The sequence below is a fragment of the Panthera pardus genome, unplaced genomic scaffold (genome assembly GCF_024362965.1).
Source record: "Panthera pardus isolate Hobbes unplaced genomic scaffold, ASM2436296v1 HiC_scaffold_10, whole genome shotgun sequence".
In the NCBI taxonomy this organism is placed as follows: Eukaryota; Metazoa; Chordata; class Mammalia; order Carnivora; family Felidae; genus Panthera; species Panthera pardus.
Genome location: NW_026526655.1, coordinates 44,359,254 through 44,378,638, shown reverse-complemented (window position 1 = coordinate 44,378,638; position 19,385 = coordinate 44,359,254). Strand labels below are relative to the sequence as shown.

The 19,385-nt window shown below is 40.3% G+C and overlaps 1 protein-coding gene across 1 annotated transcript in view; it reads right to left on the bottom strand.

Moving 5' to 3' along the window:
- HIBCH (3-hydroxyisobutyryl-CoA hydrolase) overlaps positions 1-19,385 on the bottom strand; it is a 114,868-nt gene that overhangs the window by 94,579 nt on the left and 904 nt on the right.

Here is a 19,385-nt window from a genome sequence, read left to right as displayed (position 1 = left end):
ATACTTTTCCTTTAAGACACTATCAGAGTTTATAACTATTACTTTTATCTAAACATCTGTTTCTTGTCTGCTTTCCTTTGGGACTTCAAGGCCTTAATAAGGAAGATAACAAGTAGTCCAGATTGGCTACAGGATAACCAAAGTGCCTAGAACTCCCAGAAGCTAGAATATAAAAGTCTGGTAGAATTCATGAGTAAATTGGGGCCAAATCTTTGAAATCGGGCTGGGAAATTTTTATTTAATTCCAGAGGTAGGAGGACACCTTTCAAGAACTTCTTAGGAGAAGAATGGCAGACACAGAACTGAACTTTAGCAAGATTAACCTGGCAGTGAGATGCGGAAGCTATTCAAACTGGGAAGAAGTCCACCAACAAGTTTCTGCAAAATGAACAAGGGAAAAATTTGAAATGATTGTTCAAATTTGAATCAGCAGTCAGAAATAAGAATTGGGAATGTGGGAGAATTTACATAACTTTAAAAATGTAGAAGAATAATAAGAGTTCCAAGAAATTGGAAGTGCAGATGAGGAGTAAGGGTTACACTTACGTGCTAGTTACAGTTGAGGTACAAATGAGACATTCAGGTGAGTGTGGCCAGCACTAGCACTTTGGATAAATCAAGATTAGACATACACATTTGAGAGTTTTCTTCAGAGAACTGTGCTTTATTTGGAACCTTCCCCCCCCCCCCAAAAAAAAAACCCCAAGGGCTGTACTGGCACTAGGGGAAGATAAGAAGTAGTGGAGAGGGAGGAGGGAAAGACAGGGCCAGAAAAGTCAAGGGAAACCAGAGTTCAAGAGGGGACTGCACAACAATGTCAACCACAGCTGAGAGGACTTATTTCCTCTCAAAAGCACTCTGTGGCACCCTATTCCTTAATACATTTGTGGGTTAGGCTATTGTAGACTAGATGACACTGGCCTCAGGTCTCTGCTTTGCTAGGGTAATATCCACTCCAAGGTCCTGGAAAAGACCTGATTTAAACCCCAAAAATGGTCTGGGACTCACCTAACCAGTCTGCAACCTTGAGATCAGGGGGTGGAATAAAGCCAACTTGAACTCTAGGGGTGTCAGATTCTTTCCCAAGTCAGGTAATTTTGTTAACCAGTATGTCTTCCTATTTGTTTCTCAAATAATCCGGTGTTTACTCACAACTTCAAAAAGCAGCAGCAATAATGACGTGCTGATTTTCTTAATATTTGCCATGTTCAGAGACACAGGGACAACTAATTTCAAGGTATTAAAAAAACAAAAACAAATGGGATGCCTGGCTGGCTCAGCTGGTAGAACGTGCAACTCTTGATCTTAGGGTTGTGAGTTTGAGATCTCACACTGGGCATGGAGCCTACTTTAAAAAATAAAATGCTATTAAAAAAAAAAAAAGCATTCACATTGCTGGGCACCTGGCTCACTTAGTCGGAAAAGCATGCAACTCTTCTTCTTTTTTTTTTTTTTTAAATGTTTATTCGTATGGGGGGGGGGGGGTGAGTGGAGAGGGGCAGAGGAAGACAATCTGAAGCAGGCTCCAGGCTCTGAGTTGTCAGCACAGAGCCAGCCACACATGGGGCTCGAACTCAGGAACCTGGAGATCTGGAGATCATGACCTCAGCCGAAGTCCGACACTTAACCGACTGAGCCATGCCGGTACCCCAGAAAGGCATGAAACTCTTGATCTCAAGGTTCTGAGCTTGAGCCCCACATGGGTTGGGGGGGGCGTACAGATTACTTAAGTAAAAACACAAAACAAAACAAAAAAGAAACTCTTCCACTTTTCTTTTATTGAGATCCAGGTCTGTGAATACAATGTTAAACAACCAGACATCTTCCCCTAAAGCAGTAACCACTGTTCTTAAACCAAAGAAATGCTCCCATCCCTTTCCCCCAAGGCAAACTCAAAAGCTAAAGAACCCAGCAATTGAAGTTATGGAGTAAATAAGATGGCTCTCCTTTGAAGTGGTCACAGCTGCTACCAGAATGCACAGAGGCAGGCAGTAAGCCTCAAGACTGATGCAGCCTAACTTCCTAAACTCATTACGACTAGATTTCCTTAACCGAGCTCAAGCTGCATTCAGCAGCACTTTCAAAAGCTGAACACCAAGTTCGCACACATACTCCACCAAACCACAATATGTGTCCACAACACCAACCTGGACGTTCCGTACACCTGTATTAACGCTGGAGCCAGCCAACAGAACTGAACGAGAAAGGCACACCACGTCCACAGGTGTTAACAGCTGCCAAAGCAGGCGCGTTTGTTAGCTGCACAAAACACGGCACGAAAATCCTCCGAGTTGAAACCCCGCGTGTCCCCCAAACTATACTCAGCTTTGAAGAAAGGAAAGAAATGGGGGTCAAAAGTAAAGAAAGTTGTGTGTGCCCTGTGGAGACCGCTTTTAGGCACACAGGCTTGAGCAACGGAATGTAGAATACATATCGGCCCATCAGGCGACCCACCTCGAGATATTTAGTGGCCCTAACTGACAATGAGCTACTTACCACTAGGCACAGTTGCCAAGAAATAAATTCCATACGTGGCCACACCTCATCAACCTTCCCCTTTAAAAACAGGCCCATTCACGGCCTCCGTGCAGCCTCTTGCATGCAGTCCTGCTCGCGGCTCCCTTGCGATATAGTCAATAAACTTCTATCTTCTTTGTTCTGCCTCAGGTGAATTCCTACACCTCCCGCTCCTTCCACCTGATCGTTGCCCCACATTTGGGGGTCCCCACCCAATGCGGAGACACCACAAGGTCAAGGCTGAATACGAACCAGAATAGCAGAAAACGAAGGTGATGCTGCGAAGAAGGCGCCTAAACACAGTAAGAGCGACATACAGAAAGGGGCCCGGGCTCAGATCTAAGAGCTAGGCCTCCAAAAGTGACTACAAATTTCGAGGCCAGGCAGTCACCACCTGCAACCCTCTGCCACCTCGGCGAGCGCAGCCCAGGAGGCTGCGCTGGCAGCTCGCTAGCTCACTCACCTGCACATGAAGCTCCACACCTCTGGCAGCCCCATGGCGAAGACACCCACAAACTTAAAGTAGTCAGAGCAGGCGCACAAGAGTGGCTAGTCGCGCCGCACTTCAGACCCGCCCACCGCCGCCGCCGACGCCGGGCGCCTCAAGACACAGATGACAAGTCCTCCAGGCGGCCAGAGAGGCCCACTGCGGGATTTTTCCGCTACCGGAGGGCGCTGAGGGGCAGGGCGAAAACCCCTGCGGGAGGAAATGGGTGGAGAGCGGAAGAAGCGGACGGGGTGGGGCTTGGCTAGGGGGCGGGGCCTAGGCGAAGGCGGAAGGCGAGATCAGGCCGCGCTGGAGGAGCGGCCGAGTGCTGACGCCCGCTGACGCCCGCTGACTGGGCAAAGAGAAGTGGCTCCCTGGAGGCCCTCTTGGACTGGGCTTCACCGGCCCCGTTTGCCTAGCGGAGATTGACATGAAAGACTTTGCTTGAATTTGAAGATTTTTTTTAACTAAAAATATAAGCTTAGTATTCTCTCGTTTGAGGATCAGATGAAATACGCTTGATAATAGGACACTGATGTAGTTTAATCCTAACCTTACCAGAGCAGAACTTCTTTTACATTAGGATTGGTATATTTCAAGTTTTTTGGAAAAATTATTGATCCCCTACTCCTCTTCAATAGCAGGCAAAAATCTGGCCCATTAAGAGGTGATAGATACGTCTTCACCAACAAAACTGAAAGTTAACTGTTACCAACGAAAGCCTAATTCTATTCAGAACGTAGCTTACTCAAAATACTGGAAGTATTACTCAAAGTATACTCAAAATTACTCAAGATTTACCTTATCCATTAGGATCCACTGTTGATTCAGAAGAATGTTCTTCTGTATCCCAATACACCCAGATGTCCAGCAGCAAACATTTCATCACCGCTAAAGCATTGGCACATTTGTCAGAAAAAAGGAATTCAGTGAAGCATTTCAGAGGGAGGGGAGTTAAAAGAGTTAATCCTAGCAAATTAACATTTAAGAAGATACTGTCAAGACTTTGGCCAAAAGTTACTTTTCTAACTTAGATCAAATATATGTACTGAATGCCCTCTGAACAAAAGACAAACAGGCATCACAGAAGGAACTTCTGACCTGCAATTCAGTTTTTAAACATCTATGGGACATCAATATTTGATATCACCATCTGACATTGCCATCATTCAGTGTGCACAAAAAGTCTCATTCAGTGTGCACAAAAAAATGAATGGATCCCTCAACCCAGTACGGTTTATTGGAAAGAGCATGGGCTTTTCTGTTAAACAGCCCAAGATTATATAATCTTCCCTGTTCCCTTAGCTTCATGTGCACATAGCCTGTGTCTCACAAGGCCTCATGCTTAGAAAGCCTCTGCATTTGGTTTAATGTTCTTTTTTAACAAGTTTTTAACAAGGTGCACCACATCTTCATTTTGCTACAGGCAGATCCTAGAAATTAATGTAGTCGGTCCTGTCTTGTCCCTAGCATGCTAAGAGTTTAGTGACCTTGGGCAAATTATGTAACCCAAGATGTTTTTCAAAAGTGTTCATATCATTTTGAATTAAGTATTCTTTCTAGGGGCACCTCGGTAGCTCAGTCTGTTGAGCATCCCACTCTTGATTTTGGCTCAGGTCATGATCCCAGAGTCATGCAATCAAGCCCCACATTGGGCTCAGTGGTGAGATGGAGCCTGCTTAAGATTCTCTCTCTCTCTTTCTCCTCCACTTGCACTCTCTGTCTCTAAAAATAAATCTTAAAAAAAAAAAAAAAGAATTCTGGTTGCAGAAAACCCACAGAATAGGAAAAAAATTTTGCAAATGTAATATTTGATAAAGATTTTGTACCTAGAACATGTAAAGAACTATTACAACTTAATTTTAAAAAGACACAGATCCTTCTATTTAAAAATGAGCAAGGGATCTGAATAGACAGCTCTCCAAAGAAGATCTACAAATGATAAATAATCTTATGAAAAGATACTCAACATAATTAGCCATCAAGAAAGTACAAATCAAAACCACAATGAGATATGACTTGATACTCACTAAGATGGTTATAATCAAAAAGACAAACAATAATAAGTGTTGATGAAGATATAGAGAAATAATAATCTTCATATACTGATGGTGGGAATGTAAAATTATATGGCCATTTTGAAAAAATTTGGGAATCCCTCGACTGGTTAAATATAGACCACGATAAGACCTAGTAATTCCACTCCTATGTATATACCCCAAAGAAATGAAAGTATAGTCCACACAAATGTTTATAACTACTCATAATAACCAAAAAGTAGAAACAATTTAAGTATGTATCAACTGATGGGTTACAAAAAGTGATATATTCATATAATGAAATATTATTTGGCTATTAAAAAAATGAAGTACTGCTACATGCTACAACATAGATGAACCTTGAAAACACTATGTTAAGTGAAAGAAACCAAGTATGAAGACCAAATATTGTATGATTTCATTAACATGAGTGTCCAGAATAAGCAAATGTACAGAGACAAAAAGTAGACTAGAGTTCAGGAAGGGTGACAGCTAAGAGGTATTGGGTTTCTTTGGAGTAATAAAAATACTTTAAAATGTATTGTGGTGATGGGTGAACTATACTAAAAGCCATTAAACTGTATACTTTAAATGGGTGAACTGATTGGTACATGCATTATATTTTAATTTTAAAAGAATTCTGGTTGCTCCACATCCTCGTCAACATTTTATGCTTTCAGTCTTTATTTTTACCCTACTGATGTGTGGGTAGTGTTATCTCATTGTGGTTTCGATTTGCATTTCCCTGGTGTCTAATAATAATTGAGCACTTTTTTTCTTTGCCTGTCTTCTTTTGTAAAGTGGCTGTTCAAGTCTCTTGCCTATTTAAAATTTTTTTTTTAATGTTTATTTATTTTTGAGACAGGGAGAAACAGATCATGAACGGTGGAGGGTCAGAGAGAGAGGGAGACACAGAATCTGAAACAGGCTCCAGGCTCTGAGCTGTCAGCCCAGAGCCCGATGCGGGGCTCGAACTCACGGACCCCGAGATCATGACCTGAGCCGAAGTCGGACGCTTAACCGACTGAGCCACCCTGGGGCCCCCCTCTTGCCTATTTTAAATGAAGTTATCTTTTTCTTACTGCTTGATGCAATCATTGTGTGTTGCTGTTACAATTTGCCCCCAAATTTAGCAGCTTAAAATAACAAATATTTATTATCTCTCTCAGATTCTGAGGTTTAGGAATTAGAGAGAGGCTGAGAGGTAGTTCTGGCTCAGAGTCTCTCCTGAGGTTGCAGTCACAGTGTTTGCTAGGACTACAGCCATTTGAATGCTCATTTGGGGCAGGAGGACCCCCTTCCAAACTCACTTATGGGCTCATTGTCAAGCTTCAGTTCCTTGCTACATAGGCCTTTCCACGGAGCTGCTCACAGCATAGCAGCTCCATTTCTCCAGAGTAAGTGAGCCAAGACAGAGAACCACCAAAACAGAAGCCAGAGTATCTTTTATAATCTAACCTTGAAAGTGAAGTACCATCACTGTGGCCTTATTCTATTGGTCACACATACCACACCTGGAGGCAAGGATCACTGAGGGCTGTGTGGAGGCTGGCTACCACTCATGAATTATTTTTTTTCTTTTCTCATTACCAGTCAGTCATCAAGGCACACCAATTATTTCTTTGAAGCATCTCTCAGATTTGCCCTATCCTCTTGCCCTGTCCCATGACAACCATTTCAGCACCCACATATAACTCATTCCAAATCTAACTTCTCTCTTCACCCGCAATCATCGCACCCTTCAATGCACTCTGCATTTCATTGACAACAAATTCTCCCAAGATACTATTCAACTTTGGCTTATTATTCAGCTGCTAAATAATCTCGCAATTGTCTATAGCTATGTTGCCCAATACTAGACACGTGTGGCTATTGAGCGTTTGAAATGTGGCTTGTGCAAGTGAGGAAATGAAATTGTCTTTAATTTAAATTTAACAACTGAAGCAGTGTAAAATTTTTTTAATATTGATTACATGTTAAAACGGTAATATTTTGGATATATTGGGTTAGGGAAAATATATGATTATTTTCAGCTGTTTCTTTTTATTTTTTAGTGTGACATAGAAAGTTTTAACTTACATATGTGGCATTATTATTGAACAGCAGTGGTCTGTAATGTCGAGTTCAAACTGACTGACTTTTGAGGTGACAGAAATAGGGCTCTACCTTACCTACCCAAACTTATTTCCCATGTACCGGCCCTCATTCCTGTCACACATCACTCCTGGATGTCCCTGAGTACCTAATGTTCATGTCCTGCCTCTGTTCCTTGGTTCAGGTGATTTCTTATGTCAGGAAAGCTGTTCTTCTTTCATCCTCTTCTAAAATTTTTCCATCCTTAGGGCCTGTCTTGTGTCTCATTTTCCTGCAACAGTCTCTTATTCTAACCTGTACCAGATTCTTTTTTCCTGCATTTGAATTATACTTCTCATCAGCATCCTAGTTCATCACTCATTTCTTGCTTAATTGTTTGTTGAATGCTAATCTTCTCTCTTGAATTATACATTCCTTGAGGATAGAAACTATATCTTATATGTTGTCTGAATTTTTCAAAAACCTAGTGCTGGGAACATGATAAACAGGCATACAGATTTGATATACTAATTAACTAATTAGGAAAGATTTTGCATACAAATAACTGTGTGAATCTTAATCAGTGTAAACCTGGCATTGGTATGGAAAATAAGTTGTAAAAATTATTTGTCAAAACACAAATGCCCCTTGAATTAAGTACGCACAACATGTGAAAGATTATCCAGGAGCCAACACCAGGACTGGATGGCAGGGAAGTGACTCCCTAGTGCTCTTCCCTGTTAGAAAGTGATTGGTAATCAATGAAAGGCTCTGAAAAGCTTGCCAAAAGATCACCACTGTTGGGTTGAGGTCCCTCAGCACACCTAGCCCCACCTCCTACCCCTAAGCTCCACCACCAAACAAGGATCTCTTCAGTGCCAGAAGTGAGCTGCTTACACTAGCTGTCCCAATAACCCACTTCTGGAAAAGCCTCAGCGGTTGTGCCTTTTCTTCACTCTAACCAGCCTGAGGCTGTGCTACCTGGTCAGTTCTACCCTGCTCCCTTGCCCATGAGTTGGGTAGGAAGTCTTAAGGCTCAACCCTCCACTCCCTTCAATCAGTCTTCTTGAAAGAGTGCTGAAACCCACTCATTTCACCTTCCTTTCATACCTGAATTTCCCAAAATTTTGCAAAGTGGCCTTTTGTGGGATAGTGTTTTGACCCAATCTTTTTGTTTGTGTGCGTGTGTGTGTTTTTGTTGCTGTTGTTTTTGTTTTGTTTTCTTTTGTTTTATGCCAAGCTCCAGGGAAAAAGCCTGACCTAGAATTATCTCATTGGTCCCCACCTAAAGCTGTAAGTGTAGTGGTCTCAGTGTACCCCTTTGGCCAGCACCAACCACAGGATGCATACAACATAGACTACATGCACAGAGTCCCAGGTGTCTTCCCAAACAAAAGGAATTGGGTCATACAGTGGAGGCCAAAAAGTAAGACATTGCTCAATTATTACCAGCAAGCAGTGCAGAAAACAGACCTTGATCCAATGACAATGTTAATCTCAACTTATTGGTCCCAAAAAGGACGTTATCCTTTCTTATATATAACTAGGTGAGCAGTATGGGATACTGTTGGACCTGTGACCCAACAGCTCTTCTTTTAAGGCATTTATCGTTTTCTCCTTTGTACTAAAGTCATGGATGAGTAACCTTATAGACCCCAGAGTTCTGGGCAAGCCCAAAGTCCAGTAATGAAATCTAATCCCTTCCTTTTCCTCTTGCTCAGCGCCCAGTGCAAGTTAAATAAGCCCTTCTGTAAGGCTAATATTCAGTAAATAACATCAGTATGGCTACATGGTTGTTAAGACATCGAAATGCTTCCAAACCAATTAATAAGTACCCACTGTCCATGTCAGCTAATCTGGTCAATCTGGCCCCAAGGACCCCAGGTGGGCACTACTGAGGAGACCAACCTGGTACCTGCCAACCAGCAGGCCACAGCTGTCTACACTAGACCACAATGCCATGTGCTCATAGTAGGCCAAGCCCTTTTATGGAAGATAACACTTCTGGCAATAGTGCTGTGTACCTGAAGGCATGCTGCTGCCTTGGTCGAGACTGCCTGCTGCGGGCTAACCCCAACGTTGCCCTCACAACACTGCAGTATACCACAGCTGTTCAATATTTTGAATATCACCCTTGCCCTTTTGTATGTTTGTGCTAATCACTGTGTGCAAACCAACGAACAGGACCGGACTACGTGCATAGTAGTGCAGTTATTGAAAAGATCACATATGCCAAAACTGGATCCAAAAAATCTCAAGTAGCACCACATCTGGGTGCCTTTTCTTCTCTCTCCCTCTTTTCCTGGCCACACGCAATCTCGTGCAAACTTGTGAGATGTCTGCTTCTCTCCTGGTGCTTTGTCTAGTCAATTTGAAGGCCTATTATAATCCAGGTACTATGTGAGGTGTTGGGCTCTGCAGCCTTGGAGGTTAAAGGGTACTACGGAAGCACCTAGTAAGGCCACCTGTCATAAACCAGAAATCCGAGAAGGCTTCTCAGAAGAAGTGACTGTTTTAGACATAGGGAAACTCGGCACAGATAGAGCAAAGCATACAACTGCAGATTCTGATGGTGGCACTAGAGAAGTAGGGTGGGATCAGATCACAAAGAGCCCATGAAGCCACCTTTAAAGAGTAGGTAAGCAGAAATACGACATTATCAGATTTTAGTTCCGTCAGTATCACTTTGAAGTACGGCCAGTGGGTCAGAGAGAACACGTCTGGCTCCCCACACTCCTCCCCATATCTTTTCTACGCTTTCATACTTGCTTGACTTGCAAGAAGTTTTGATTTGCCCTGGCTTGTCTGATCCCAACTGTACTTCATGACATCATCCCACAATTTGGCTTTTAAATAGTTATTTATTTACATACTCTTTTTGCTTTTGCCATGTTTGCTAACTAGCCAATCTGTTTCTCATTATCTGAACTCAGCAGAGCAATCTGATTAGCTCATGAATGTGAGACCTTGGATCAAGGGGCCATGGGGTCTCATCATCTATTTGGATACTGGGGATGTCCATGGCTTCCAAGATTAACTGGGTTTGGCAGGGAAGGGTGACTTATTTCCCAGATCATCAACCAGTATCCATGCCCAGAGTTATCATTCAAATAGCAACTGATAAAAATAGGAGCATTAATAAAATAGAAAATTTTAAAAACAAAAATGGTTTCTGTTAGAAAAAAATGTGCACAGAAACATTCTAGAAGAATATCTACCCCAAATGTTAACAACAGGTAGGTGGTGGTGAAAGTATGGGTAACTCAGTACTTCTCTGTAGTTATTTATATTTTCTATTGTTTCTCATGAGAAAAGTTGTTTTATTAACAAAACACAAAAGTGGTTTTAAGGAAATGACAAATACTGCACAAAATCTACCATATTTTTTTCTTTATAAGTAATTCTGAAAATAGTTTTTGGACAAATTTTCTGTTTACTAGATGCACTGGATTCTAGGGAGTTGCTACCAGGTAGTGATGTACCACATCAAAGAAGATTGAAAGGTTTATGTTTTTTCCATTAAATAGTTTCTCCAAATAAAATTCTTAGAAAAGCTTTAATACAGCTGGTCCAAAGGTAGTGAGTTATCTCAATTGATTGTTCACAGTCAGTTACAGATCTCTTTGTTCTACTCTTCCCCTTTTCCACTATTGCACTTCACTAAAAAAAAAAAAGGAAAAGAAAAAGAAAAGCTGTAATGCATTTCTTGACTTTGATATATTGCATGTCAAATTATATCTCTAATAATTAAAAACACACGCATAACACATACACATCATAAGATGTAATGCTGACATTGTAAAGACTTCAAAAAAACATAAGCCTTGATACATAGTAACAGTACAGAATCTATTTGTATATTTCTAATAATTGGCATATTTCTAATATGCAATGTCATTATTTAAAAATATGTGTATTATATAGGCACAATCTTGAGGACCTCAGTTTAGCAATGCATATTTAAAATGACTATTAAAACATCTCCAAATGAGTAAATGAGTAAACTGATCTGTCCTACCAAGTTCAGTAAGTTACTTTACAAATTCTATGACATTAGCAAGTGCCACAGGGAACTGTGTAATCAGGAAGATCTTTTGTAATAATTATGGCTTTTAAGCTCTTCCGGGTTTCCCTAGAACTGTTTGTATGTATGTACACATAGCAATAATAGTTACAAAAATGTAAGTAGATTAACGTTTGTCTTAAAGTATGCATATACCTTTATTAGATGCTTTAATATTTGGTATCTCTTTTAGGGAGGAGAAATAAAATCAAATGAATGTTGAAATAGTATGTTTTTCTACTCATATGAGAAAGGTTTTCGAATCCTTTTCAGAGTCACTTTTACGCTGTGCTTGGTTGGTGAGACTTTCTATGCTCTTACTACTATATTCACTTTCCCTGAGAGCTAAGGAAAGAAAATTATAATTATTGGTATTCCATGCAACTACAATGCTCAAAAACCCTCCTTTAAGACTCTTGCCTCCAAATCCAAACTAAAAAACCAAGATAACTCATCCCATGATATTAGTGGTAAAATCAATTGAAATTTGTGTAATTTCTGCCTATATTTAGGAGCAAAAGAATAACTTAGAGCAAAAAGATAGTGGAAGGCAAGACAGCAATATTTGGGATGTGTTTTTAAGATTCACAGTGGATAAAGTAGGAAGTAATTTTCAGCTAATGAAAGGTTTATGGTAAATGGTAACACCAAAGATTTTTTTCAAGTTTTAATTTGTGACTTCAACAGCAACAACTTAGAGATAGCTGCTGCGGTATGCTGACCTCTTCCTAGGTTCTGGAGTGTATTAAGGATGGAACCTCCACCCTGACAGAGAACATAAGACTATGTAAGAAGATGGAGAGCAGGAGGCCAGAAGTGGTGTGGAGAAGTGAATGGTGACTGGAAATTCACTGCTTTTCCTCATCCTGTCAAGCAATGGCCTGCACCTTTCACTTAATTCGTTGGTCCTCACAGAAGCATCTGTTGAATTGCATTTACTATTATTTCCAACATAAAATGTAACTGTATTTGTCAGGTAATATATTTAACTTTTCTTGTGGAAAAAGAGGGGGAAAATGTGTATGAAGAAAGCCACTGAAATAAGTACCAAAAAAGGAGACAAGTGTATGTTCTTTCTAATTTTCCAAGGTTTTCTTTCCATTTATAACATTTCTTTTGTGGAAACCTGAGATTAGTCACAATAAGCAAATATTCCAGTGTCAGTACATTCTATAAAAACACTTATGATAATCATTTAGGGTCAGATTTAATATTTGTGACGGCATTTTAAAAGCTAGCATTATTTTTAAGTTGTAAGGTATTAGGAGTAATAATACAGCCTATGTGCCCAAATGTGTCTCCAAAGGCACTTAAATACCAGAAAAAGAAGTTAGTTAACAAATTAAAAACCCAGTATAATCAGCATGTGAGAGATCTATTTGTCTCCTCTTGCCTTTCTAGTCTCTTGTTGCCTTAAGTTTTTACGAGAATGATTTGGTAACATGATGTGTAATGGAGATAATATGGGTGCAGTTTAGGAAAAGAACTTGATTTTGTGTGTTAGACATTTTAAACAAATTATTTTTAACGTTTATTTATTTTTGGGACAGAGAGAGACAGAGCATGAACGGGGGAGGGGCAGAGAGAGGGAGACACAGAATCGGAAGCAGGCTCCAGGCTCTGAGCCATCAGCCCAGAGCCCGACGTGGGGCTCGAACTCACGAACCGCAAGATCGTGACCTGAGCCGAAGTCAGATGCTCAACCGACTGAGCCACCCAGGCGCCCCTGTGTGTTAGATATTTTAAAGTAGGCTTTTAAAGTTCTTACTGAATAGCTAAGAAATTAAGAGATATTTGATGTTCTGTTCCCTATGAAATGAATGTCATAATCATACTTGTCATACAATATACAAAAGATAGATTACGAAATTGTTAACAATTCGTAAAAATTGTTAAAAATTTGTAAAGCTACACCAACTTATTCCAAAGCAAAACACACCAAAGGAATAAGCAATCAGGATATAAATATTCTGAGATTACAAAGTATGCAATACAATGATTTTACAAACTAAAGAGTATCGGGGAGGATCCAACAATAAGTTGATTTTAGGGTCTTCTCTGGATAGCTAATGTAAACAAGAAAATATTCAGGAAAGTTTAAGAATTGGAGGAAATGACTCAATTGGTAATATGCTCCAGCGGATAACCTTTGTACTAAACCACAAGAACACTCTACACTAATCAGCAGGGGCTGGGCTGGGCAGTTTAGTAAGGAATATTCAAATGAAGACAGGGGAAGGCGATCCAGTGTCCCTCCCCCAAACTTTTTGCTCTCAGATTCCAGCGTTTAACTTAATTTAATCCAGTGTTAATTAAGACAGAGTGGAGATCAGACCCTAAGGATCCATATACTTCAAGGCTTTGACATTTACTATATTTTACCTCTAGGAACATGGAAAAGTAAGTGAAAAAGTAGATAATTCCTATTTTATTAAAATTAACATATATACATTGTGTGTGTGTGTGTGTGTGTGTGTGTGTAGTGTGATAGAACAAAGATAAATATATAAACCCAATAAAATTTTGTTAGAAGCCTATAAGCCCAGGAATTGGAAAACACCTATAAATATACCTGCATTACTTGTTCTAAAAAATCTATCCTTTGCTTTTGATACCTTAGCTACTTGTAGCCCTCAATATTATATCTGATTCCCCTTAGATTATATAGTTCAGTAAATTTTCACTGTAACTTAAGAACAACTCAAAAAGTTGTAATATACTATCACAAATGCTAGTGATTTCTCCCTCAAATCTTTAAAAGAAATCACAGCTCTGCTTTGTTTTCACGAGAGTTGTTCAATCTTTTCTAAGACAAGTATAAATGATTCATACTAGTTAATAATTTAAAAGGAATCCGTAAGATTGTGCAATATGGTGCTAGGAAACTCTTACAATTAATTCAAATCTAGTCCTTGTGTGGATAACCTACATTTTCCTTATTTGTTAACCACCTAATATACTATGGTTGTGTCATCTTTCCATACACTTAACAGAAGATATACAGGTGGCAAATGCTGCAAAAATCATTAAAATCCAGCCAACTACAGTCAAAACCAATTTCACATGTCTAGCAGCTGATTTCAGGTTATGAGGTGTGGTAGGGGCGGGTGTGCAATGTTGATCTATGAGGGAACAACTGGAGACTTCAAGCAAGTTTAATATGACGGAGGAAAGGGTATGACTCAGTCTAGAAAGCTGAGAACTGCCTGCTGCCACTGCCACTAGTGACCCTGATTCTAGAGCCCTTGGCTAACGTGTCATTAAAAGTCATGTTGAGCTTCCGATTTCAGCTCAGGTCATGATCTCACAGTTTGTGGGTTCAAGCCCCACATTGGGCTCTGTGCTGACAGCTCAGAGACTGGAGCCTGCTTTGGATTCTGTGTCTCCCTCACTCTCTGCCCCTCCCCCACTCACACTGTCTTTCTCTCTCTCTCGCTCTCTCTCTCTCTCTCTCTCAAAAATAAATAAACCTTAAAAAAAAATAAATCATGTTTCAAAAAATATATAAATCATTTAATGATATGGTGAAATGCTCATATATGATGATTAAACAACAGCTCACAAAACAGTATGTTTAGTAACATTTGTAAAAATAATACAGAGAGAGAAGATGGAACATTATGCTCTAAAATGCTAACGGTTACAGTATTTCCGGTGGGTTTTATTTCCTTCTTCATATTTTTTTCACATTTTTTGAGTTTCCACAAAATTTTTTTCATAATGTGTTAATTTTATAACAAGAAAAAAGTCAACAGTTTCATCTGAAAGCATTTATTTAGAATACTTACACTATTTTTCAAAATATTTACAATATTTGAAAAAGCTAATTTGGGCACAGAGTTACCTTATTGAAATTAAAAAGCTATGCCATTGGCACAGTATAATTCAAAAGAAGATGAATGAAAGGAAATAGAGGACTCAGAAATATGGCCTAGTGCATAAAACAGCTTAATGTATGATACATTGATCATTACACATTAGTGGGATGTTTGCTCACTAACAATGTCAGGAAAGTTAGCTAGATATTTGAGGGAAAATGAACTTGGAGTAATAAAAATGCAACTAAAACTGTGATGTGAAATTAGGAAAGGTTTTTTTGTTTGTTTGTCAGTGTGTATTTGATAATAGACACAGTAATGAGATAGGCAACATCATTGACAGTGAGGAGTGTTTTGAAGGGCAATTGTCATATCGTAGTCATATTGTAGACTATGTAATTCTAGGCATCTAATCTAAAGAAATATAATAGACACTGGAAATTTATGAAGGATGTATCTTCTAGACTTGGACTCTTTAAATCTGTGTTTTCAAACTGTGTTCCAAAGAGCTCTGGTGTTCTGTGATGGTGGGGAGAGGGGCAGAGTATGCCTCAAAGATAAGGAAGAAGGTTCCTTTAACTCTGCAGGTGGCTTTTATTTATATGTTATGTGCCTATAGATTACTTATTTTCTTAAAGATTCCACTGAAAACATTAAGTTAAAACACCACTATACTGGACTCTTTGATTTCTTCAATAAAATGCAATGGAGTGTTATTTCTCAAAAACTATGGGAGAAGTAGAGAACAATAGTCAGAGTGTTACATTCCCAAATGCTGGACCCACGGTAATTTAAATTCCTGCTTCAGGAAACCTGAAATCATTCTATAATTACCTTGTAAATAGTCAAAATCTCAGATATAAAATCTGAGAATATCCGGGCCTGTCACTTAAGAAATAAAAGATTGGAGTTCTATGATATTCACCAGTGTTCTTTAACATATCAGTCTGTCCTAACAAGAACCAACTTCCACTCAGATGTTTCAACAGAAGAGATTTTATTAACTGAGAACAAACTGAGGGTTGATGGGGGGTGGGTGATGGGTATTGAGGAGGGCACCTTTTGGGATGAGCACTGCGTGTTGTACGGAAACCAATTTGACAATAAACTTCATATATTGAAAAAAAAAGAAGAGATTTTATTGAAGGGACTACTTCTAGAAGTTTTGGGTTAGGTTTAGGGTAGGGCAAAGGTATATAACATGACATGGAGATGGTAAGAGATGTGGAGTTACCCAGGTTCTGACAACATAAGAAGCCACTGACCACTGCTAGGACTGAAGGGGTAAGGGGAGGAGATCAAAACCAGGAAAAGAGGTGAGAATAAATACCCCAACTTTTCTCCTTTTCCCCCCTCCAACCTATTGTCGGTATAACCCGTTGGTCAATCCTACCTGGAATGACCCCAGAGAAAATAGTTTTTGAAAGTTCTGCCTTCAGAGGCACAGAGTTTAGCAGAGAAGGATGGAAAATGGATCTGGCAGAAAGCTGGTAGAAAGTAACTGGCAAACTTACAATAGTGAAATATTGGGAACCCTGATCCAATAATAGGGGAATGCTTAAGTAAATGATGGTATTAACCATTCTCTAATTAAGTAAATAATGGTACTCAAAAGACCGTTATGAATTCAAGGAGCATGGAAGAGACAGCAAACAACTCCATCTGGGAGAGTGAATTCAGGGGAAATTTTCTCAAAAATCTAAGCTAAAGTGCTTTTTTGCTGCCTAAGCAAAGTTTCTTATATTTTTGCTTATTACAAAAGCAACACATATTCACTACAGGAAGCACGCACATAACAGAAAACCAAATATCTACAATCTCACCTCTAGCCCAAGACCACTAACAATATCTCAGCGTGTTTACAGCTTTCCAGATCTTTTTCTATGCGTACATACACGATTATGCCGTATTTGAGATGATAACATAGATATGCTTTTCTTAATGTAATAAATCACGAATACTATCTCATGCAATAAATATCATTCTGCAACTTTTTAAAACATTTAAAACTTTTAAAATACTTGTTTCCTCATATCTGGTTGTGACTAATTTCTCTCCTCAGACATTTAGCAGGATTTCTTTTTTGGCTATTACCAAATGCACTAGGATGAACTTTCTTGAAGTCTACTCTTTGTACACATTACTGCCTTCATGCCAATTTCAGTCCACAGCCTGTTTTTCTACAGCCCTGAAGCTAATAGCTCTCATATTTTTAAAGGGTTTTAAAAACAAAAGCACACACACAAAGAAGCAACAGAAACATATGTGGCCTGCAAAGCCTAAAGTATTTACTATCTGGGCTCTTACAGAAAACATTTGTCAATTCCTGTATTATGAATTCCCAGAAATGCAGTTTTTGAGGCAAAGGGCGTGAACACTTTTTGAGGCTTTTACTGGGTTCGGCCAAGTTGCCCTCTAGAAACACTGAAGTAACTTATATCCTTCTCAGTACTGAGCTTGGTGGTTGACAGAGAATCTGAAGCAGGCTCCATGCTGTCAGCACAAAGCCCAATGAGGGGCTCCAACTCACTAATGGTGAGATCATGACCGGAGCCGAAACCAAAAGTCAGATGCTTAACCGACTGAGCCACCCAGGTGCCCTGCATATTGCAAATTTTTTGATAGTTTTTACTTGTCTTTTACCTTTATGGGGCTTTTTGATGAAAGAAATTAAAAATTCTATAGTCAAGTCTGGCACTTTTCCTTTGTAATTTTGCCCTTTGCTCCAAGCTTACTTTCAGATTAAAAGCAATTCACTTATATTTTCTCCTTGCACTTTTAAGACTTCTAAAAAATTTAAATCTTTTAATCCTTCTCAAATTTAGAGTCTGAGGAAGGTATTTAAAACACCAATAGGTAATAGAATGGGAGTCACATTGCTGGGTTCAAATTCAGCCTCACTACATATTACATGTTTAAGTAAATGACCTAACCTCTTAGGGTCAGATTTCTCTTTAAGTGGAAATAACAATAACACCTACCCCAGGGCTGATTTAAGAAAGAACAGCTATGCAACACAAAAAGCACTTAGCATAGTGCCCTTAGCTATTAACATAGTAGCTAGAGAATCCGGCCCGCAAAAGAACTTGAGTTGTCCCACGCTAGAGACCACAGAAGCAGGCTAGGAGCAGAAACATGAGTTCAGTCTGGGAGATGGAAAGTTGTAAGCTCTATTTCCTGGACTATGACAAGTTGAGTGTTGCCCTGGGCTCCTGTGTTGGTGGTTCCTCACAGCCCAGAGAACAGGGGACCAGGCGTTGACAACTCAGGAGGCAGTCTTGGGTGCTTTTGGAAAATACAGTTAAGAAAACCTGCCAGCTGGAACTTTAAAACAGAGCTTCTAAATTTCTAGCCATGGCGTGAGTTACAGGTATGTAGGTATTGGTCTCCTTGGTCCTCCAGGTGGAAGGGCCCGGTTATGCCTGCAGAAGGAGCCTGTTTTGTTCACCCTGTTTGGGGCTGTATCATTTCCTAGCTGTGCCAAGAAGTGAAAGGAAAGGGCAGAAGGCCCAATGCACTCACAGACAACATTCAGTCGGTTGGGCCAGCTGCCAGGCCACCTTCTACTCAAAATTTCATGTTGCTTTTTAAAAATTTTGAATCCACCCCCAATTCAAAAATATTAAAAAAAATTTTATATGTTTATTTACCTTTGAGAGAGAGAGAGAGAGAGAGAGAGAGAGAGAGAGAGAGAGAGAGAATGAGCAGAGGAGGGGCAGAGAGAGACAGGGAGACATAGAATCCAAAGCAGGCTCCAGGCTCCCAGCTGTCAGCACAGAGCTGGGACACGGGGGCTTGAACCCACTAACTCTGAGATCATGGCCTGAGCGGAAGTCAGATGCTTAACTGAGCCACACAGGCGCCCCTCAAAACCATTTTTAAGGCATCCTGAAAACCACAGTTTAAAGGGTTTTTAGAGAAAGGGGTTCCCTACCTATGATGTGCTTCCTGTCAAGGTGGCCCTAGGCCCACACCTTATAAGGCAAAGGCCGGGAGACACCGCCTTGGTTTGGAGAACAACCAGCACACTTGACATTTCTATTAGAATAGTGGGACCCGATTGTCACTGGCAGGAAGTCTATGTTCAGAGCTGCCCACCCGTCTGTCAAAAACCCTGAATCCCCAAAAGAGTACGGAAAAATGGAGCAGGAGGATTTCACAAACGAAATTTGTGGGCGGCCGCAAGGAAAGAACAAAAACAGCGGTTAGGTGACCCGGGGGCCTTTTCCTCCTAGCGCCCCTGCTCCCTGAATCATCATGCTCTACTTGTGACGTCGCAGACGCTTGGCCCCGGCGGGCGTGGGATGCCCTCGCCGCCCCGGGAGCCTCCAGGCGTCACCGCGTTTCCACGCCGCGGTCCCGCGTGGGCCGCGGGGGGGCGGCGGCCC